Source organism: Rhinopithecus bieti, unplaced genomic scaffold (genome assembly GCF_001698545.2).
Source record: "Rhinopithecus bieti isolate Rb0 unplaced genomic scaffold, ASM169854v2 scaffold_29976, whole genome shotgun sequence".
NCBI classification, from domain to species: Eukaryota; Metazoa; Chordata; class Mammalia; order Primates; family Cercopithecidae; genus Rhinopithecus; species Rhinopithecus bieti.
Window position 1 is genome coordinate 1,208,614 of NW_016813386.1, and position 25,324 is coordinate 1,233,937.

The window sequence follows — 25,324 nt, forward strand, 5'->3', positions numbered from 1 at the left end:
CTCTTGGTCTGGGTAGACACTTTCACTGGATGGGTAGAGGCCTTCCCCACAGGGTCTGAGAAGGCCACTGCAGTCATTTCTTTCCTTCTGTCAGACGTAATTCCCCAGTTTGGCCTTCCCACATCTATACAGTCCAATAACAGACTGGCCTTTATTAGTCAAATCACCAAGCAGTTTCTCAGGCTTTTGATATTCAGTAAAACCTTCATACCCCTACCAGTCCTCAATCTTCAAGAAAAGTAGAATAGACTAATAGTCTTAAAAACACACCTCACCAGCCAGGCACGGTGGCTCAAGCTTGTAATCCCAGCACTTTGGGAGGCCGAGACGGGNTATTCAGTAAAACCTTCATACCCCCTACCGTCCTCAGTCTTCAGAAGAAGTTAAACAGACCAATGGTCTTTTAAAGACACACCTCACCAAGCTCAGCCTCCAACCTCCAACTTAAAAAGGACTGGACAATACTTTTATCACTTGCCCTTCTCAGAATTTGGGCCTGTCCTCAGAATGCTACAGCGTACAGCCCATTTGAACTCCTGCATGGATGCTCCTTTTTATTAGGCCCCAGTCTCATTCCAGACACTAGACCAACTTGGACTGTGCCCCCAAAACTTGTCATTCCTACTATCTTCTGTCTAGTCATACTCCTATTCACTGTTCTCAACTACTCATAAATACCCTGCTCTTGTTTACACTGCTGGTTTACACAGTTTCTCCAAGCCATCACAGCTGATATCTCCTGGTGCTATCCCCAAACCACCACTCTTAACTCCCTCTTAAAGTAAATTAATAATATTTGCTGGCAGGGCACACTCCAATCCTTTCACCCTGATGAAGTCCTATTCTTTACTTTTATACTCACTCTTACTCTCGTTCCCATTCTTATGCCACCCTCTACCGTTCCCCAGCTATCTCCACCACACTATCAATCTCATTCCCTCTCTCCTAGCTGTTTCTAAGCCTCCTTTAACAAACAATTGCTGGCTTTGCATTTCTCTTTCCTCCCAAATCGCTGAGGCCTCAACTTACTCACTGCTAAAAGAAGGGGACTGTATATTTTTTAATGAAGAGTGTTGGTCTTACCTAAATCAATTTGGCGTGGTGTATGACAACATAAAAAGTCTCAAGGATAGAGCCCAAAAACTCACCAACCAAGCAAATAATTACACTGAACCCCCTTGGGCACTCTCTAGTTGGATGTCCTGGGTCCTCCCAATTCTTGTCCTTTAATACTTGTTTTTCTCCTTCTCTTATTGGGAAAATTGTGTCTTCCGTTGAGTTTCTCAATTTATCCAAAACCATATCCAGGCCATCACCAATCATTCTATTCAACAAATGCCCCTTCTAACAACACCACAATATCACCCCTTACCACAAAATCTTCCTTCAACTTCATCTCTCCCACTGTAGGTTCCCACGCCGCCCCTAATCCCACTAGTAGAAGCGCCCTGAGAAACATTGCCTGTTATCTCTCTACACCACTCCCCAAAATTTTTCACTGCTCCAACACTTCAATACTATTTTATGTTGTTTTTCTTATTAATATAAGAAGGCAGGAATATCAGGCCTCTGAGCCCAAGCTAAGCCATCGTATCCCCTGTGACCTGCAGGTCCAGATGGCCTGAAGCAAGTGAAGAATCACAAAAGAAGTGAAAATGACCTGTTCCTGCGTTAACTGATGACACTCCACCATTGTGATTTGCTCCTGCCCCACCTAACTGAGCCATTAACCTTATGAAATTCCTTCTGCTGGCTCAGAACCTCTCCCCCTGAGCACCTTGTGACTCCTGCCCCTGCCTGTAAGAAAAAAATTCCCTTTGACTGTAATTTCCCACTACCCACCCAAATCCTATAAAATGGCCCCACCCCGTCTCCCTTCACTGACTCTATTTTCAGACTCAGCCCGCCTGCACCCAGGTGGTTAAAAAGCTTTATTTCTCACACAAAGCCTGTTTGGTGATCTCTTTACACAGACACACGTGAAAAAGAGTGCTTAAAACTTTCCTCTCAGCAAATTTTCACTGTAAAATATAATATTATTAGCTAGTCCTTGTGCTGTACATTAGACCTCTGGATTTGTTCATCTTACATAAATGTAAGTTGGTGCCTTTTGATCTGCACCCTTTCATTTTCTACCTCTTCCCACCCCTGGTCACCACGGTTCTACTAACTGTCTCTATGTATTTATTGTTCTGTTTTGTTTTCAGATTCCACATATAAGTGAGATCCTGCAGTAATTTTCTTTCTCTGTTTGACTTATTGCACTTAGCCTAATGTCCTCCCAGTTTATCTATGTTGTTGGGAATGGAAGTATCTCCTTTTTTAATGCTGAATAATATTCCATTGTATATATATGTACCACAGTTCCTTTATACATTCACCTGTTGATGGGAACTTAGATTGTTTCCAGATTTGTTTTTTATTTTTATTTTAGAGACATAATTTCCCTCTGTCACCCAGGCTGGAATGCAACGATGTAGTCATAGCTCACAACAGCTTTGAACTCAAGGACTCAAGGTATCCTCCTGCCTCAGCTTCCCCAGTATTTAAAATCACAAGTGCACATCTCCACACCTAGCTATTTTTTATTATTGATTTTTTGTAAGGGTGGGGTCTCCCTGTGTTGCACAAGTTGGTCTTAAACTCCTGGCCTCAAGCATTCCTTCTGCCTCAGCTTCCCAAAGTGCTGGGATTTAAGCCATGAACAACTATGCCTGGCCCAACAGCTTGGCTATTGTGAGTAATGGTTCAGTGAATAAGGGAGTGCAGATACCGCTATGAGGCAGTGATTTTATTTTGTTTGGGTATATACCCAGGACAGGGATTGTTGAGTCACAGGGTTGGTTTATTTTTTTTTAATTTTTTGAGGAGCCACCATACTGTTTCACATAATGGTTGTGCCAGTTTATATTCCCACCAACAGTGTACAAGGGTGCTTTTTTTTTCTCTTTCTCAACAATTACAACAATTACAACAATTGTAATTTCTTGTCATTTTAACAATAGCCATACTAAAAGGAGTGGGATGACACCTTGATGTTTTGATTTGCATATCCCTGATAGTTACTAGTGTTGAGCACCTCATCATATACCTACTGACCATTTTCTTAAGGCTAGTTCAGTGACCTGTTGGCCATGTTTTATGTTTTCTTTGGAGAAATATCTATTTAGATCCATGGCTCATTTTATTTATTTATTTTTATTTATTATTTGCTATCAAGTTATGAGAGTTCCTTATATATTTTGGATATTAACTCCTTATCAGATATATCATATGCAAATATTATCTCCCAATCCATAGACTGCTTTTTCATTTTCTTGATTGTTTCGTTTGCTCCACAAAACTTTTTAGTTTAATGTAGTCCTACTTGTTTATTTTCCTTTTTTTGCCTGAGCTTTGGTGTGATATCCAAAAACAGTCATGGCAAAGGCCAAAGTCTTTTCCTGTTTTCTCCTAGGAGATTTACAGTTTCATGGCCAGTATAAGAATCCAGGTTAGTTCCTTTGCATGTAGATATCCGGTTTTCCCAACAGTATTTATTGAAGGTACCATTTGTTTTTTTCTGTATTGCGCCTTCTTGGTGGCCTTGTCAAAAATCAGTTGACTGTATATACTTGGTTTTTCTATTCTTTTCCATTAATCTGTTTGTTTTATGCCAGTACCATACTGCATTGATTACTATAATTTTGCAGTGTAATTTGTAATTTATAATATAAAATCAGGAAGCATGAGGTTTCCAACTTTGTTTTCTTCATTAAGATTGTTATAGCTATGTGGGGTCTTTCACAATCCATACTAATTTTAGAATTGACTTTTCTATTTTTGTGAAAAATGCCATTGGAATTTTGTAATGTGTATCTTTTGACAATTTATTTTAGGTTTAGTTATTAATAGTTTTATTTTTTAACTCTTACACATCATCATTGAGTCCTAGAGTATTCCAAAAAATGGCACTTTTTACTTACACAATTGCATTTTGTACTTTCATATGTTTAATGCTATTAGTTAGGAGCTTTTTGTTGCAGTATAAAGAACTTCCTCTAGCAATTTCTGCAAGGCAAGTTTAGTGGTGATATATTCCCCGGGTTTTTGTTATTCTTGTATAGTTTTTCTCACTCATTTCTGAAAGATAGCTTTGTTGGATAAGATATTCTTGGTGGCAGGTTTTTTTCCTTCAGCACTTTGAATATCTTATCCCACTCTCTTCAGCTTTCTAAGCTGAGAATTCATGGACAGTTGTATTGGCATTTTAAATGGTTTTTTTAATATCTACCCCTCCAAATCTCATGTTAAAATGTGAAATCCAGTGTTGCAGGTCGGGTCTGATGGGAGATGTTTAGGTCATGGAGGAGGTAAATGGCTTAGTGCCATTTCCATGGTAATGAGTGCGTTCTCACTCACTTCTCATGAAATCTGGTTGTTTAAAAAGTCTGGCACCTCCTCCCTGCTCTTTCTTACTCTCTCTCACCATATGACATGCCTGCTTCCCCTTCACCTTCCATCATGATTGTAAACTTCCTGAAGTCTTAAAAGAAGCAGATGTTGGCACCATGCTTATGGTACAATCTATAGAATCATGAAACAAAATAAACTTCATTTCTTTATAAATTACCCAGTCTTAGGTATTTCTTTATAGAAATAGATGTGGACTAACACCAAAAATTGGTACTGAGCAATGGGACATTGCTATAAAGATACTGAAATGTGGAAGTGGCTTTGGAACTGGGTAACAGGCAGAGGTTGGAAGTGTTGGCAGTCTCAGAAGAAAGGAAGAAAAGGGAAAGTTGAAACTTCTTAGAGACTTATTAAGTGGTTGTGACCAAAATACTGGTAGAAATATGGGCAAAGACAGGCTAAGGTCTCAGATGGTCATGGGGAAGTTATTGGGAACTTCAGTTAAGCTCATCCATCCTAAACCTTAACGGAGAAGTTGGTTGCATTGTGTTCATGTGCTAGGGATCTGTGGAAGGTTGACTTAAGAGTGATGAATTAGGGTATCTTGGCTGTGTCATAGTGGTCAATATGTGACCTGGCTGTTTCTAACACCTACAATCAGATATAGATCTCCAAGTCATCTAATACACACAATGATACTGACTAGCATGATTTCAAATTCATTAAATGTATCCCTGATAATTTGAAGATGATCTTTAGCTTCAGCTAAGAAGCCTAATACATTTCTCTAGTCAGTCATTCTCACTATTTGCCAGATGACCATTTTACTATTTTCTTTCTCTCTAAATGTGGGAAACCTTCTGCCAGTTCCTCATTCTCAGCTAATACATTTGCTTTTATATCACTGACAAAAGAAGCAAGAAGATGACTTTGCTTTTGATGTCACTAAAAGAAAATTCTACATGCTTTCCCATGAAGCTACCAACCTGCAGAAAGGTGATTACGCACTCTTACTTTCCTCCTTCTGCAGTGTGTGCCCTTCCATCTAATGTGATCACTCTGCTGCAACGAAGCACATCCACTCTTCACTTAAGGACGTCAATTCTGAAATTTTTTAGCCAATATAATCAATTTTCTTTTCTATTGTCTAAGTCATATCAGCAAGCACACATGGTATTATAATTCTAGTTTTCAAAAAAATTGTTTTACATCCCACTAAAATTAGTATTTCCATCTCATCTCAGTTCATTCCTCACTTATAATAAAACCTCTTAAATTTTTTTTTTCTGTACTCAATGTTTGCGATTCCTGACTTTCTCTCCTATTATGAATCCATTTGTTTCCAACTATTAATACTTCATAAAAATTGCTCTTGTCTGAGTCTCCAATCATATCCATGTTGTCATATTCAATAGTAATTTTTCTCAGTACCCATTTTAAGCTATCAGTAGCATCTGAAATAATTGTTCGCCTTGAAATACTTTATTCACTTGGCCTTTGAAGTTATTCTAGCTCTTAAGCCTCCTCCTAATTCACAGTCTACATTGCTGCAAAGCTTTTATCCTTCTAACCTTTAAATGTTGTATTTACCCAGTAGTTAATTCATGGATTCTTATGCTCTCTACATACATTTACATTTTTAGTTTATCTAAATTACTTTTTGGCTTAAAATACTATCTTTAAGCCAGAGATTCTCAAGCTTATATCTGTAACTCAATCCTGCCCTAATCCCTGTACATGAGACTCACATACCCAACTGCCTATTCAATAATTGAGATTTAGAAACTTCAAAATTAACAGGGTTGGAGTTTTAAAATTTATTCTCATGTCTTGCTGCCAAAGTCTACTCATCCCTGAGTCTTTTCTGGCTTAGTATATCGCTGCTGTGTTTTAAAACAAGCTCAGGACAAAAGGCTTGGTCATCTTCCTTGACTTCTCTTTTTCTCTCACATAAGCACATGCAAATCCAGAATCTAATCAAACCGTTTTATCACCGCTCACACCATCATAGCCTAAGTAATTATTATATGTTACTTATGTTATTGTAATAACTTCCTAATAGTTTTCCTACTTCCAATTTCACTCTTCCACCCTCTATTGTCCCATGGGCAGATGGAGTAAGCATCATTTAAATTTATTTATTTCATCTTACTTCCTTAAAATGTGTTGAATAATTGATAAATGAATATATAAATACATAAATTATCTTTGGGAATACAGGGTGTAAAAGAGGAAAAGGGAGAGAAGAAAAAATATGTACCCCAATAATTCTTTAAGTAACTGAGGAATATTAGAAGATAATGGTAAAAGGATAATATACTATAATGTGATTACATTAATAAAATTACATGGAACTGAATATTGTCCTGGTTTTGTACTACCTTTATTGTGTTATCTTTGGTTCATTATTTTTCTGTGAGTCTAGGTTTGTAAACTCTGGTAGGTAGGATTATAACATGGCCCTCATAGTGTACATGCACTGATGTGCACACGCTTTCTCCCTACTCAGTCAAACACTAATATAAACACTTCCATGAAGAGATTTCGCAGATGTAATGAACATCCCAAATCAGATGACTTTAAACAAACATAACCTGATGAGCCTAACCAAATCAGGTGAGGCCTTAGAATGGACTCCTGATGATGAAGATTGGAAACACAAAGGCAATTTTCTATGGCTGAATTCAAAGACGGAGGATGGCTTGTGTCAATAAATGCAGGTGGCTTTTAGGAGCTGACAAAACCCCCACCTAATAGCCAGCAAAGAGGTAGAGTTATCAGTTCTACAGTCACAAAATACTGAATAAAGACACAATCTCATGACTTTGCCTGAAAGCTCTGAATTCCAGATGAAAATACAACCTGACTTACACTTTGATATTAGCTTTGTTACACCCAGAGAAGAGAACTCAGTCCCACCGTGCCCAAGATTCTGACCTACAGAACTGTGGACTGATAAAGATGCATTGTTTTAAGCCACTACATCGGTGGCTATTTCCTATGCAGCAATAGAAAATGACCACATTAATCTCTAAAATAGGGATTGTAATATCATCTTTTTTATGAAACCAAGGGAAGGTAGCACTTATTTTTTAAATAGAATTTGCATAGTACCTCTAAATTTGAACAAAGAAACTTGTGGAGAGAGATATGGGTAAGACTTTCAGCTGGCACAATGAAAGATTATAGACTAGGAAATAAGAACAATAGCTGCACTCTAAGGATGTTAATATGCCTCATGGAGCTGGGGCTGAGTATGCAGAACTCCTGGAATATGAATACATATTCATCATCAAATTCTATTGCAGGATATATTTTATTTTATTGAAAATGTTCTAATATACTTAGTGAATCTACTTTTTGCAATATATTCTAGATTTTGTATAGAAAATAAGAAAAGCTACTATATTATTTGATTCTGACCATGTGGTAGGCACTATACTAAATATTTTACTTAAAATGTCATATTTAATTTAAACAAAAACAGATAATTAAAATTAATAATTGTCGTAGTCTGTTCTCACACTGCTGTGAAGGACGACCTGAGACTGGGTAATTTATGAAGGAGAGAGGTTTAATTGACTCACAGTTCTGCTTAAATGGAAGCATTGCTCTGAGGCCTCAGGAAAGGTACAATCATGGCGGAAGGTGAAGGGGACGTAAGACACTTTTTATGTGGTGGCAGGAGTGAGACAGAATGACGGGGGAAGTGCCATGCACTTTTAAACCATCAGATTTGTAAGAATTCACTCACTATCATGAGAGGAGCAAGAGAGAAATCTGCTCCCAGAATCTCATCACGTCCCACCTGGTCCCTCCTGAGACACGTGGGGATTCCAATTTGAGATGAGATTTGGGTGGGGACATAGAGCCAAACCATATCAACAATCAAGGCTGGATTTGTCTCATAAACATCACCATACCACCAAAAGATGCCAGAGATTCTAGTGCTCAAAGGAAAAATGGTTTCTCAAATATAAAATATTTTTTAAGTATTGATGCACAAAATAGCGTTTTAATATTGAGTCATTAGAAATCATATCTTAGAATGAGTTCACAGTCAGTTCAGTTGCCATTATTTATCATTTTGGCTTAAGATTTGTTGCCAGAAATGTCTTTAAATTGTGGCTCTTTCCCATGCTCAAGAATACCCTGAAAATCAAGTTCAGAGTTTCCACCTGGTAGACATTTTATGTTCTCTGATAATTTTCTCAAGTTCATCCTCCATTCTCACATCTCCTTTTAACTAGGTCCAATCTATTTATTCAGTGTTTTAACTTTACTATTATACACATTTATTTCTAGAAGTTCTAATTTTTATATATAAAATATGTGATATTTTATATTATAATTCCTTTTTATATTTAATCAGTGAAACATTTTAACTTTATTATTTCTCACAAGTTGATTTATTATAAAACTTCTTGAGTTCGGAATTCTATTCTTTTTTATTTCTGTTGACATTTCAGAAGCATCATTTCATTGTTTATTTTAAATTTTTTAATTGTTAGCTCGTGTTCAATAGGAATTTTAAATTTTCCTGTGGTTTTCTATGCTCTATAGATGGTAATTGTTTTATAGGATGATTTTTTTTTTTTTTTTGGTCTGTTTTTCATTGGCATCTTAGGATCTTCACAGTTCCATAACTCACTGGTTAAATTCTTCACTTAGGAGACCAGTAACATGGGTGATATAACCTGGATTCAATGTCAGAATATGCAAAAAAGACTAGGGCTTTGATTTTTAATGGGTCTGCCTTTTCCTTTATCAAAACATCTAGGCAGTTTCAAACTTCTTTATTACTTCCTTGGATAGCCAGAATACAAATTAACTTCCTCTATGTTGACAGGACAAAACATATTTCTTCTCCTGTGGGCATTGAAAGTTTATCTCCTTGCCCGTGAGGCTTTTGTCGGATGCAATATATGTTTATGTAATAATAGTTTGCAGGATCCCTGCTCAGACCTTAAGCCTTCTTCCTTTTCATACCCATAAATATCTTTCTTTTGATTATGGCTATATATTATAATGGAAGACAATCCTCTTTCATCCATTCCACGCTTTCGCTGGAACCAGAAATCACTGTATAATTTCAGTTAAAAAAAAAAAGAAGAAGAAGAAGAAGAAAAGGTTGGGGAGTGTCTGACCTATTGTATGAATGATCTTAGAGAAATAAATTTAATCTTTCTGAGCTTGAGCTTTCTCACCAGTAAAATAAAAATGCTATTTTCCATTTAGAAGGGTTATGGGAAGATGAAGTGAGGATGTCTTATTTTCATTCTATTGTTTGAGGTTAGAGCCAGTTAAAAGTCCATTTTTAAATGCAGGAGGTGGCTGTCTCACAAAGATTGAGATAGGGCCTGGGTGTTCTTTCTTAGAAATCACTGGGACTCTGGATAGGCTGTGGAGAGAAACACAAGTACTGATGATACAGTATCATTACTTTACAGAGAACTTCCATGTGGGAAACTGCGTCTTCAGACATTTAGGAAACAAACTCAAGCAGAAGTGATAACACATTGGATCTTAATGACATTTGTTACAGGCTTGAAATCCTACACAATAAAGCTATCTTCTCCTACATCTATTAGGTTAAAGAATTACATATTAATGTTGTACTGGAACCTGCACTACCGGCTCATGAGTGCCAATTGTTAAATATTAGGAAACTTTGTGAACCAATTAGTAGAATGAAATTGACCAAAGAGGAAGTAGTTATACCGCAGAAGTTAACAAATACCACAAATCAGGACATTGGTAGATTAATTAACTTGGAACTGCTTTACCAGCCAACACTGCATATAAAAAATGATAGTTATACAATTCCCTCCTATTTAATTATATTTCATTTGACTTTAGTTCCAGTAAATTTTTCTTATTTTAACTATTTAAACGACAGTTATAATTAGGGAGAAGAGATTTATATATCAAACTGGAGCAATGTGAGGAGAGTCTGAAAACCTAGGATACACTGAAAGCCTTAGAATTATTCTAGATCTCATCTCACTAAACTAAATACTACTATGATTGGCTGAAATTTTGGCTTTCCCTACCTGCAACAGGGCCCCATTATAAAAGCATGTTGTTTGAGAAGGAGCTATGAAAGTTCTCAGGCTAGGTTTGGAGATCTCACAAAAACCGATTGAACATGCCTATGAAAATGATTCCTATTATTAGATAAAATGAAATTCAAATATGTGGCAAATACAATTTCCTGAAATATTTGTTCAGAGGAAACTACTTATACCATTATAAAACACTCTCCCCCAATAATTTATTCTGGTGTATTTTCCATCAATATTTTGGTTTCCTGTTATAAATGTAGTTAAAATATCCAGTGCATCCTGCTATCTGATTTCCGTCACACTAAAGGTATGTTTGACTAATGACTACTTGTATAACTTCTTGTTTTACAATATCCTTTCTAATCCTAAATCACTCTCAAAGCCAGTAATAGGTTCTGATGTGTCATGTCACTCAGCATAAAGCTCTTCATGTATTTTTGATGCCACTCAGACTATGGCACGGAAACTCTCAACCTAAAAATCTTACTGTGAACTTTCCAAGGAAATAACTTCTGTAACAGTGAGGGTTTTTTTCAATATTTTTTGACCTACACTTACTTTTGATGAATAACTCCCTAATAGCACCTAATACAACATCATGTAAACTAGTCGTTGTACCTTTGGGGTTCTTTGAATTCTTCATGCATTATTATATCTTTAATTTTGAGCAGATATTTACATTTAATCAGAATTATGTAACTGTATTTTCCATGTATTTACTTTGAGGTGCCCTAGTCACCCTAAATATACATTTCTGCTTTGCCTGACCAGTGAGCTAATCAACTCCTGAAGGGGCCATATATTTTTAGTATTTTATATTTTATCTGGTCAAAGTGTCTAAAATGAAGATCAATACTTAGTGGGAAGGCAAAATATGTTGAAAGATTCTTCTTACTTGTTTGTCAAATATGTGTAATAGATATACTAAGTCTAGGAGATACCGTGTGTAACTGGAAGAGTCATCAATTTGTAGCTATGAAGATGGAACATTGCAGTATGGCTTTTTCTTTTTAAGAATCACTATGCTTTAAAGGAATCAATAATTTTATGCTGATATTTTAAATATTTTCAATAAATATAGCATGTCCAGACCCACCAGGCTGGCCAAATTGCTCAAGTTCTTCTGTTAGTCTGGTCTTATAATTACAGTTAGTTTGGGGAAAGGAATTGTTGGTGCATATAGAGGTTCAAGAAATTAGGCCGGGGCTCTGTAACAGAAAATATGAGAGATTTCAGAAAGTCTGAACTTTGGAGCTGAATTTATCAACAAGTGAGGCTAAGGTCCAGACCGATAAGAAGGTGGAATCATGGAGAGCTGAAAACAAATACTGGGACTTGGTGAAAGGATTCTAATATCCTGGAAAATAGGGTTTATGTACTAAACAGGATTATCAGTTCAGAAAAAAAATCATACTCTAAAAGAGAATTAAAGCAGAGTTAATTTAGCAGAGATGGTATCACATTCAGGCACTGGAAACCAGGGTAAGAGATCAAAGTAATGGCTGGCATAAGACTGTCTCGCTCTCTAGATGCTTGCCAAATATAGGGCTGTGAGAGTCTACATATCAGAGTTAAATGATTTTATTTAGGAAAGAAAAGCAAAACAAAGGCCGACAATATAGAAAGATTACTAAAGTCTTGTTACACTGGTTGCAAATAGGATGATCCTGCAAAAATTCTTTGGAAGGTGAAAGATACACAAATTTGATATATATGTGAAAAGTTCTTCACAGATATTTATCTCTACCTCTTCCTTCTCCTTCTCCAAGTTCCACAATTTATTCAGAAGACAGAGACAGAATCACTGAGTAAAACAATATTAGCAGACTGGTCATTAGTATATTTTAGGCTTGAAAGCATTTGAAGCTTTTAGCATATCTAAATATATGTAACTATTAAACTATTAAAAGTGTTTCTGATCAAAACACATGCTTTCAGATATACACCAATTCAGAAAGTCACTTCAAACTTCTTGAGAAACACACATTTTATAGACAACGCTAAATACTAAGCAGTACACCAGAAAGTTATTTCAATTAATCTACTCAAGTATATAAATGGTTCCACTAGTTAGACTTTCATAAGAAAAAGTGTCCATAAAATGTCAACAGACTTACATATATGTTTCTTAATATACACACCTTATTTGCTCAGCTTAAATTTAACTAATAGTTTTCTCCAGAAAAGTTTTAAAAGAGGAATTATTTCCAAATTGCAAAGAAGTGCTTCTAATCAGTAGATCATGTTGTGTAAAAATAGCTATACTGGGAAAAGTAACCTGAAATATCCCTTTTAATTCATGAAAGTTTTTAAAAGTATAGTACATGTGTAAGTTAGCTTCATTGTGTATTAAAGTGGGAATAACCTGTGAAAATACAGTGTTTATTAGGATAATAGGATTTCAATGTAAAACATTTTATCCCCAAATTTAGATTTTAAAAAATTCACATAATTCAAAATCAAAATAACCTGTCAGTGTATCTTTCATTTTATTTCACACAAAAGAATTTGTTCTCCGGAAAAGCAAATTATATGTTTGATATTTACATATAAAATATTTGGGTTGCCTTTTATAAAATCTATTAAGATATAAATATTTATACATATAACCTTCCATTAATATTAGTCTATTTAAATTGTAAGAAAAATATACAATTTTATCAGATAAGGTGGAAAATAGGGCTATTATCTAAATAATATCCGTGCACCCCCCCGAACACATTCTCTTTCAACTGTCTTATTATTTTCTGAAAAATGGTCTGTTAGGTATTCCCACTGATTTAATCTACTTAGATTATTAGGGTAAACACTGGTTGCATTAACCAAACAAAAATCTATGGTCACATTAGTGTTATTTTAATCAAAGAGCAAAAAAAAAAAAAAGAGAGAGAGAGAGAGAAAGCTTTGGAAAATGTTTTAAAAATCTCAATTGTTTAACATAGCATAGTAACAACCATATACACAAACAGGGAAATGACAAATATTCATTCAAGAAACTCATAAATATCTTTATAGTTTCAAATAATGAAAAAAGTGCTATAATTTTAGACAAGTTAAGTAAGCACATGCAAGACCATGTGTTTAAAATAACTGCCAACCTGATTATTATAAATAATCAAAGATAAATTGTATCATGCCAATATATTAAAAATATTTTAAAGTATTGGTTAGGGTTATTAAATATATAGTTAATTATAAATAATGACTGTTAATTAATATATTAACTAGTTGAATATAAACTAATAACAATAATACAGAGAAGTGACCAGTAGCATGAGACATGTACAGATAATCAGAAATTAAAATATTTGGATGTAAAGATATTAATATGCAATACCTGCCACACTTCAACATAATTTAAACTAAGTCATTTGAATTAAGGCCTTCTCAACAAGACATATTCCTAATTCTAACCCTGGATACATCTTTATTCTTTTGAAATCAGGGCAATGCTTAGGGATCTTAATTAAAGATAATAAAATTGTAAGAATAACTATCATGCCTGTGTTGATCCTAAATGTGAGGAAACAACCTTTACCTAGAGGCTCCAACACTTTAAATAGAAAGCAAAATATTTCTACATGGAGAAGGATTTTGTAGTGAGTGTGGCTGAAGAACTAAACTGATAGATGTTGACAAAGAATGGAAGGAAATCTGTGCAGAAAGGAGATGAGCTGCTCATGAGCACTGTTTACTCTTGACATTTATATTACCATAACTGAGAATGTCTATAACTTAAGCATGTGTCAAAACTTTCCTGGACTCCTCTGCAGCAACCTCCTAAATCTTGCTTCCTCTGCAGTGCCCCAAATCTTCTGCTTCAGTTACAACTACTAACACTAATCATGACAATTAGCAGGTGACAAAATACAATTCTCTCTATTGCCCATTATTATTGGCCAGGAATTAGCACCATTAGTGCTGCTATTAAGCACTGATCTGTCAGTCTATTTCCAACCCATGCAAAGGATAACAAAACTGAACTCACTATAAAATGGAAAAAGATTATTTTTACTACTTAAACTTTATAATATCATTCATGCTACACATACTGTGACAATATCTATTTCTTTCCTCTGATTCCTTTTCCTCTCTCTAAGAAGACTTGTTTTTAAATGTTTCACCAATATGTAAAATCAATCTTTGTTATCTTTTTTCCTATTATCTTCGTAGGTACTGACAGAATAGAATTTATCGCAGGTCACCTTTGTTTCAAATTACAAAACTCCCTTCTACACAGCCACGGTTGTCATGTTTTCTTCTTCATATGAAAAACTGAATATCAAACATGATCTGTTATTATTAACTCAAATTTTTTACATGACTAATTCGTTTAGTTGGGCAATTTACCTACTATACTTTGCAACTGAGTGTTATTATTTATGGTTTTATTTAATTTTTAAAGTAAACAATATTAAGAGTAAGAGACATCTGTCAATTATTTTTTTCAAGCTAAAGAAGGCAAATAAGAAAATGATTATGTTGTCATGGAAACTAGTAAAATATAACAAAACATTCAAATTCTGTGAAGCCAAAACTGCAAAATAGCTTCATTAAAGGGGATAATCGAACTATGTTTAGGAGAAGAGAACGAATATTCTCAAGACAAAAAATAAAAATGTAAGGTATAAAAAAATACAATGAACACAAACTGGTAATATGCTTTTAATCTACAGAAAATTTTGATCTATAAAGAAAATAGAATATACGTGTGAGGTTCAAGAATGAATATTTTGGAAAGTCAGTGATTCCAGATGTTTGACTATTAAATACTCTAACATCACCATATTACAATACAATTATCTCTCTTGACATAAATGGTAAAGACTTTTACAAGATCTGAGGCATACTGATAAAAATTAGTATGTATCTATTTATTTATTTATTTTTGAGACAGAGTTTCACTCTTATTGCCCAGGCTGGAGTGCAATGGTACGATCTCAGTTCACCGCAACCTCTGCCTCCCGGGTTCAAGCGATTCTCCTGCCTCAGCCTCCCGAGTAGTTGGGATTACAGGCATGCGCCTCCACGCACAGCTAATTTTGTACTTTTAGTAGAGAAGGGGTTTTTCCATGTTGGTCAGGCTGACCTCAAACTCCTGACCTCAGGTGATCTGCCTGCCTCGGCCTTCCAAAGTGCTGGATTTACAGGCATTAGCCACTGCTCCTGGCCTCTTACAATTTAAAACTGATACAAAATAAATGGCTTTAATTTCTGATATTTTAAAAATCGTATTACTGGTCTAAATATTTCCACTCATTTTGAAATATAATACAATTATGTGAACTGGTCATCTAATTTAACATCAAAGACACAATCTAGAAGAAAAAGTATCTTGCTCTTTTTGTTTTTTCCTTCCTTGCTTTCAGCTAATGTTTCCAGAACATCTTAAATTATATTTAAGTTGATCTTAGAAATTCTTCCATTGTTTCACATATTCAACATTTTATATATTGCATTAATTTATTATAATTATTTTGTTATATAATTTGTACTTTGGATATTTACTTTACAGAGAAACCTATACAGTTAAATAAAACAGAATACAATGTTATTCCAAAGGTTTTAAAACAAACTATACATTTGATGAATCTATTAACTTCCTATACCAAAACCATAAGAGTAATCTTGAACAAAAGCAAAAGTCACAACACAAAGATAAACTGAAACAAAGAATTCATTGCTCAATTATCTCATTTATTCTTTCTTTCTTTATTTTTGACACAAGATCTGGCTCTATCACCCAGGCTGGAGTGCAATGGCACAATTTTGGCTCACTGCAAACACTGCCTCCCAGACTCAAGCAATCCTCCTACCCCGGCCTCCCAAGTAGCTAGGATTACAGGTGCATACCACCACGCCAGGCTAATTTTTGTATTTTTAGTAGAGACGAGGTTTCACCATGTTGCCTAGGATGGTCTCGAACTCCTGAGTTCAAGCGGTCCACCGACTTTGACTTCCGAAAATGCTGGGATTACAAGTATGAGCCACCACACCCCGCTATTCTGTATTTATTTTGATTGTGTAAAATCTGAATTTTATTTTGTAAGATTTAAACTATGATCAATTAAGGAAAAAATTTCAACCAAATTAATAAATACTTATTCTGACAGTCTTTAAACATGGCCTGTTTGTTTACTAACTCTCCCTTTTATTCATACTCTGATAACTCTGCTCCCTCTCTTTGCTGTAATTCTTAGCAAACACACACTCTGTCTCTCTTTCTCATCTATCTCTGTATCTATTTGTCTACTATAAATGTATACATTTGGAGAAACTGAGAACCCACAATATTAAATGATATACTCGAAGGTCACACAGCTCACTTTTTGATGAGTCATGTCTAGAGTTCAGGAATCTAATCTCCTATTTGGTGCCAAGTCACCCCTTAATTCCTAAGCACAGAGCAATTTCCCAGCAATTTTAAAATTATGAGCAGATGTTAAATGAGCAATGAACTATGACATTGTATAAACATGAATAAAGTTTAGAGTGGTAATCAAATAAAACTTATAACAAGTGCATTTAGCACATCCTTAATTGTATGTACAATCCATATTTTACTGCATGGTAATTGTGGATAAATAGTAAGCAAAGATCATAAAAGACTGCCATTAGTCTTTTAAATGGACAATTGTATTGTTTTAATTCCTTAATTGTTTAAGGCCTACGTTATTAGTTATTCTTGATTCTGGCTTACCTTTAGCTGTGTTCAGTCAAGCTGTATATAGAATGATTTCATGAGGTACAAACACACACACCTTCACCAGAGCATTTTGAAGATATGCTACAGATAATTGAAAAAAGCAATCTATTCAAAAGCAGCATGGGGCAGGAAAGGCTTCTGAAAAATCCAGGAGCATGGACTAAGTCTTAGGGGGAGTTAGAACATGTTTCTGGCAGCGAACTATTTTCATCAAAAAAATAGTACAAAAAAGTTTCTAACTTTAAAGAAAAAGTTGCTTGTTGCTTCAAGTAACAGAGTGTTACCAACTGGGACTGCTGAGCTCAGGGTTAAGGTAAAAGTACAATGATAAGCAGGGGAAGAGCAAGGAATTAAACTTGAAAAATCCTGGAGCATAAAGAGGAAGCAAAGGGGGAGGCAGGCTGAGTGACTGAATCACACTGGCTCCTTGCCAGTCAGCGCCAAAATACATGCCATGCCTATCTCACTCTTGGTTCCCCCTTAAGTTTAAAATCAGAAAATCAACACATGACAAGTTAAGGGAGGACCACTGGCTACAAGTTGCTTTGTGATACTTTTACTAATTTTCACATAACACAAAAGGATACTACTATCTTAGAAGAAACATCATTTCTTATCATTTGCTTGCTGAAATTTAACTAATTGGACTGCTTTTTGTTTAAGGAAAATTTTATCTTAAATGAACAGGGAACAACAAAATAAACTATAACAGTACAATTGTTACATAACTATTTTGAGATTCTTTGAAGGAAAAGATTATTTCAGGAGCTGTTGACTCATGATCAGAAAAGTCAAAAGGATAGGTAGATGTTGAGTATTAAGGATGAAAATTTTAGAAAATAATTTATCAAACTCACTATGGCAGAGCTTTTGTTTTTGTAACCTATTAATGAGTCATGAAACCAATTTAATGGATCAAAACCAGCATTTAAGTGGTAACTGGAATAGAATAAAAAACCAACAGAAATAACTAGTGCATGATTTATGGTAAAGATAAATATTGTTTGAGGAAACATTTGCTTTTATTTCATGAATGTGTGGTGGGATGTGTGTGTGTGTGTTCTGGCTCACAGCTATGGATTAAATGTGTCTCCCTCAAATTCAGGTGTTGAAGCTCTAATCACCAGTGTAATGGTATTTGAAGGGGAAGCCTTTGGGAAGTAATTAGGTTTACATGAGGTCTTGAGGATAGAGTCCCCATGATGGAATTATAAGAGCTCTTATAAAAAAGAGGAAAAAACGCGAGTTTCTTCCTCTCTCTCTCTTTCTCTCTCTCTCTCTCTCCCCCCACCAGCCCCCTCCTCTCTCTCCCCTTCTCTCTCTTTCTGCATGCACAAAGGTAAGGCATGTGAGGACATAACCAGGAGAAGGACCCTCACCAGGAACACAACCATGTTGGGTGGTGCCTTGATCTTCAACTTCCAGCCTCCAGAACCAAGAGAAATTAGTTTGTTGTTTTAGCTACCCCGTCTATAATAATATGTTATACCAGCCAAACTAAAACATTCACTATGCTAATTTGTTATTTGAGTTATATTAAAAAAAAAAAAAAAAAAAAAAAAACTACATCTTTCAAGAAAGAGCGACTTTGAAAATCATTACCCTACCTCCCCCACCCCTGGTATAAATTGAAAGGGACAGATGCCTAGGAATGTACAAACAGTCCTTTGGGTGGTAAAGTCACAGGAACCCACCAAAACTTTACTTCTCAATCCCATTTTATTCTCACTGTGTAAAAGTTCTGTCTTCCTAACTTGATTTCTATTTTTAATGTTCTCTCACATGCACACAAAAAAGCACCACACTCAGTGAAGCTCACGCAAAAAGGATCCCACAATACATTATACTTACTCATGCTAATTAGCTTAACTTCTTTTTAACAGCTTGCTTTTTTTGGCTTATAATTATTTAAAATTGGTACATCTTTTTTCAGAATTAGGAATCTATAACAATGATGGCCAATTGCTATCCACTCACTTTTTCTATTTTAAAAGACACTCCTCCTATTTAAATCTAAGTATATATACACCAAACACATATACACATATACACATACCAATCACAGGAACAACAGGAAACCTTTGGAAAATCATTGTTGTCAACAGGCTTCAGGACCATTCCCCTACCTATTTTCTATTCATGCATAAATGGGCAGAAAAGCAGCATTCCATCTGGCTCATCCCACTGGGTTTCAAATATGCCATCTGGCCCATATTCCGGAATTCTATTCATCTCTTCCAACTACCTAATAAGACTACAAAAGAAACTCTGAATCTACCTGATACCATAAGAAGTATTTATTGAAGAGTTATTTATTAAGGTCATGTTTTATACAATCCTTTTCTAAATCATGGTTATGTTTGATATCTCACTCCTGAATCATTTGACCCTGTGGAATGAGCATCACTACTTTTCAACACAGTGGAAAAGTGAGCTGCCTCACCTCTCCCTGTGATAAAAGAATGACCAATCCTAATGCTAGCAAAGGTGGAAAACTCCTATGTGAGTTTTAGGAGAAAGAAATGGTATATATATATAATACAGCCATATGTCCGTATAAAATGACTTACAGTACAAAATTATCCTATAATAGCTATCAAAACTAGAATTTTCTAAGGTTTTAATATAAAATGTCCTACATGCAGTGAACAATGGATTTACAAAGGATGAGCTACTCAGTTTTGTTAACATTATTGGATTTTTAAAAATTTTTTTGCTGTCCCAGGTTAATAAATAAAAGCGCTAGTGAAAGTTAATAGTCCTTCTGTTAGGAGAGTTTTTTGTCCAAACAATGTATGGAGCAACAAATATGTTATGTGAAGAAAGTGTTTGGTGTTAAAAGTCAGAGAGTGTAGCTCAGAGAGGCTTAAGTGATTCTGTGTGACTCAAGATTGATGCAAGTAATAATATGGGTTAAGGGGCAGGTGGAGGTAGCAAAGAGGACAATAAGTTTGTTTAATGGAATGTCTTACTCTTATATTACTGATGAAAGAGAAGGCTGTTATCTGCTGGTACACACTTAACTTTATATATTTCTTTGTTTTCTTGTTCACAGATTTACAGTTTCTTAGAATATGTGCAATCACTAAAACTCTAATATCTTTATCAAGCGTAAGTTCAATTTTTTTTTCTAGGTGCTTAAGTACACTAATTCATTTTGAAGGACCCGGAAAATAACAACAGATTAAATGTGCATATCATATTTCTCAAATTATTTCATGGTATGAGTTAAAAATTTGCATAGCTATCTGTCATCCATGTATTTTTATTATGGTAAATTATATGTATTAAAAATTCCCGTCTTAACCATTTTATATGTATAGTTCAGTCGCATTAAGTCCGTTAATATTGTTGTATATCCATCATCATTATCTATCCTAAGAACTTTTTTCATCTTTTCAAACTAAAACTCTATACCATACTCACTAAACAATAAACTGCCCATTGCCCCTCTCCTCAGCCCCTGGTATTTATCATTCTACTTTCTGTCTCTGTGAATTTGACTGCTCTATGTACCATATTTAAATAAAATCATTCAGTATTTGTCTTTTTGTGACCAATCTCACTTGGCATAAGGCCATCAAAGTTCATCCATCTTGCAACATGTGTCGGAATTCCCTTATTTTTAAGATTGAATAATATTCCAGTGTACATATATCCCATATTTTGTTTATCCATTTATCTTTTCTTTTTTTTTTTTTTAAGATACGGAGTCTCGCTCTGTCGCCCAGGCTGGAGTGAGTGGCGCGATCTCGGCTCACTGCAAGCTCCGCCCCCCGGGTTCCCGCCATTCTCCTGCCTCAGCCTCCCCAGTAGCTGGGACCACAGGCGCCGCCACCTCGCCTGGCTAGTTTTTTTTGTATTTTTAGTGGAGACGGGGTTTCACCATGTTAGCCAGGATGGTCTCGATCACCTGACCTCGTGATCCACCTGCCTCGGCCTCCCAAAGTGCTGGGATTACAGGCGTGAGCCACCGCGCCCAGCCCCATTTGTCTGTTAACAAATGTGGGTTGCTTTCACATTTTGATTATTGTGAATAATGTTGTTATGAACATGGGTGTATAAATATTTGTACAAATCCTTACTTTACATTTTTAGGGTATACACCTAGAAGTATAATTGGCAGATCATATGGTAATTCTGTTTTGAACAGTATTGAACAATAGTTAGAAATCTGGATCTCTATATTTGCTTATTTGTTCAATTCTGGTATACTTGTATAGAGGCTTCCGAATTGCTAACCGGTACCCACCACAATGGAAAAAGCTTAATTAATTTTAGTATTGTGTTTATATATGCTTTCTTTTGCCTTTAAGCTTGTAGACTCCACTCATTTCCAAAGATACTTAGATCATTATCTTAACCTCTATCCCCTTCAGTGAGGTTATTTCATATACTTATAATACACTTAGATCTTTTTACTACATTTTGCATTCCATCCTTGCATCCACAACCTCCAAGTTTTTGGTTTTAATTTATATACTTGAAGATTCACTCTTTGTACTGTAAAGTTCCAAAACTTTTGAGAAATTCATAGTGTTATGCATTCAACATAGCAATATCATACATAATAATTTCACTGTTCTAAGATACACCGTTTGCTTCACTTGCCCAATCTTCCCCTCTTCCTCTGATCTACTGACAACAACTTATATCTGTTTTACCTGTTTGGGTGAGGGAGAAGGGACAAGATGGAGGAAGGTAAACAAGAAGGCACCGCCCCTGTTGCTTCCAGGTTCTTCATCACCAACTTACCCGGGCGCGGGAAAATGCAGCCCGCCCCCGAGAAGATGCAGATCAACCGAGCATGCGCCAAGTGATGTCAATCCGAAGGGATCGAAACTTACCCGGCCACGCCTATGGAGATGCCCCTATCACGCCCTTATCCCGCCCACTGCCCTCCCCCTTCCAGTACCAATGCATAAAAGTCCGCTGCTGGCAGGAGCCAGCCTGACTTCTTCGGACCGCATTCGTGGACCGGGGAACCTCACCCGAGAGCGCCGGGGCGACTTCCCTGGCCCCCTACACCTGAGGACCAGAGAACCTGGCCTGAGAGTGTGTGCATATTTGCAATAAAGGGCTGCTGCTTTCTTATGTACTTTGGCCTCATGTTTAATTACTTAGCTCTCCTAAATTAAGTTACATTAAATTAAATTAAGACATTACCATCTCTACAGTTTCCTTTTCCAGAATATCATATAAGTGGCATATACTCTATATAGTTTTTTTAGACTCTTCTTTCACTTACCAATACGTACTTGTTAATTGAACTATGTCTTTTAGGATTGGATCTCTTGAAATACTATTGTTAAATAGTATTTCAGTGTTTGGATGTAGTATGGATAAACTATTCCCCTATTGAAGGATATCTTGGTTGCTTTTAGTTCTTGGAAACTGTGACTGAAACATCCACAGATATTTGCATGCAGGTTTTTTTTGGACACAAGTTTTCAAATCATGTGTATAAATATCTGTAAAAACGATGGCTAAATTATGCGGTAACACTAAGTTCAACTTTGTAAGAAACTGCCATGCTGTCTTTCAAAATGGCTGCACCATTTTCTGTTTCCACCAGCAATGAAGGAAAGTTTCTGTTTAGGTTTTGTTTTGAACTAGCAATTTGGCAATTTCAGAAATAACTGGATAAAGAAACAAAGTTATATTCTGCATTAAACCTGCATTTGAAACCTCCTCAGTGATTCCTTTATATGACATAAATCAAGGACAAGGTTGTGGAGTGAAGAAAAGCTCTGTCAACTCACAGTACAGACTGAAAAACCACTGGTAAGCTATGTGATCTTGGAGTAGGAACTATCCTTTCTGTGCCTTAATTCTTTATCTGTGTAAAGAAATCATGTGGTACCGCTTTTCTAAGAACTTTGAAAATTTAGACGAAATCATGCTTGCTGAAGACAATCATGAAAGGTTTTTTGTTTGTTTGTTTGTTTTGTTTTTTCCACTAATACCATGGGCTGATTTCTCTTGACTTTTACTATTGTTCATTTCACTGACTTCCTGTTACCTTTCACGATGAATTTTTCTCAAACAACTTTGATAATGTTTTAACTACAAACCTGACTCCACACTGTTAATTCTTGGCAAATGATCTTTCCTCTTAGCACAGTAGATTTAAGAAAATTAATCACAGTTTTATGGTTTATAACCATATGATATGATATTTATAATCATGTTTTTAATATTATATTTATATACGGTTATATTTATATGTGTGTGTGTGTGTCTGTCTGTGTGTGTTCATGTCTGTAATACCACCAGCCTAGGTGTCATCTAGTAGAAATACCTGTAGCTCTTGTTCTTACACATATTCTTTCTCCACAACTGGAAGGAAGCTTAGCTCCCGATACCCCCAGGAACTGAGTAACATTTGTCATCTCTCTGTTTACTATTTTACTGAGACTCCTATTCTGTCCCTACCAACATCACAAACACACCCACACACATACCGTCTCTCATTATTATCTGGAAACTATTCTTTGTGTTTCTGAGGCATCTGGGACTGGCACAAAGGAACTAAGAACATATCTGTTTCTTCTGTTTGTCCTTCATTCCCTAGGGAAGTTTGGAACACCAGGATGGTATGAAAGAGGAACCTAGAAATTCTATCCCCTATCCCACCCACCCTCCCCTATATTCTCCAGGAGGTGTGCCTCTATAGTATCAGCAACTACTTTTCCTTTCTTCCCTGCACACCCATGCCTGGTGAAGCTATCTCCAGAATTAGGAATCTCTACCCACAACCTAGAGGTAGCTATCTCCAACTTATAAAAGAAATGTGTGCTAGACACAGGAAGGGGAACAGCACACACTGGGGCTTATTGCAGGGGGCAGGGGGAGGGAGAGCATCAGGATAAATAGCATACAAGGCTCAATACCTATGTGATAGGTTGATAGGTGCAGTAAACCAACATGGGACATGTTTACATATGTAACAAACCTGCACATCCTGCACATGGATCCTGGAACTTCAAATAAAATTAAATTAAATTTTAAAAAACTTAAAAAACCCAAATGTGTAAAAAATTACTCTTTTATCTGTTATCCACTAAAATTTCCTGAGCACCTAAAATGTACCAGTAACAAATAATTGGCACGTGTTACTGCAAAATACCTTTAATATCATCATCACTATTGGCATTATTATAATATCATCATAAATCCACAAATGTTTATTAAAACACAACTACTGGAGAAATTGCAGTACAGTGGTAGGAAAAACTGTCCTTGTCCTACATTTAATGGAATTTATAGTCTATTGGAATAATAATAAAATTTTACACAGTAGATTTCAATTTAAAAATGCATTCAGTTACACCATCTATTTTCTCTTTATGACATGTTAAACTCTAAATTCCTGAATATTTTACTTCTCTTGTGTTCCTATTTTATCATAAATATAATCCTCTGGTTTTACTCATCCAGCTGCTTGTACCATGATACCTATCATTTAATCACGTTATCACAGAGGTACTGCTTTCTGGAGCATCTGTCTGGGAAGGTTATTCGAGCTTTAAGCATGCTGCACTTACAATGGCACATTTAGTTATAAATATTCCCCGCATAAGCAGCTGTCCATAGTATACACAAGCTCAGGAGGGAAAGCCTGGCTGGAGATTTGAAATGAATGAGTTACATTGTTGGTATATGAGGCCATTGATAAAACCATCCAGGAAAAAGAAAAAAAAAAAAATTAGATGAGAACATAGGAGAAAACCCTAAGGGTTTACATCTAAGAAACAGATGGAATTAGTCAAAGGAGAAGCTTGCCTAGGAGACATGTTATAATAGTATGTGATACGTGAGAAATTAAGAGACTGTGCCCAGGATGGGAGCTTACAAGAACAGACAGTGGTCAAATATGATTAAGATCCCAGACTAAACAATTTCAAAGTAGTTTCTGCAATTAGCGTATTAATGGTGACCCATAATAGGTGACTTCAGGGAGCTGGAATTGATTTTGTATTTCAAGAGTGAATGTGGTCAGGGAGTGAAGAAAGCCCGACTATATGAGCATTATATTATTGACAGCATGAAGAGTACATTTTTATTTTATTTTTTTGTGTCCACACTTCTAAAATCAAATATTCTCTTCTCTTTTTTAATCCCCTCCCCTCCCCCCCCCCCCCCCCAGTCCCACCCC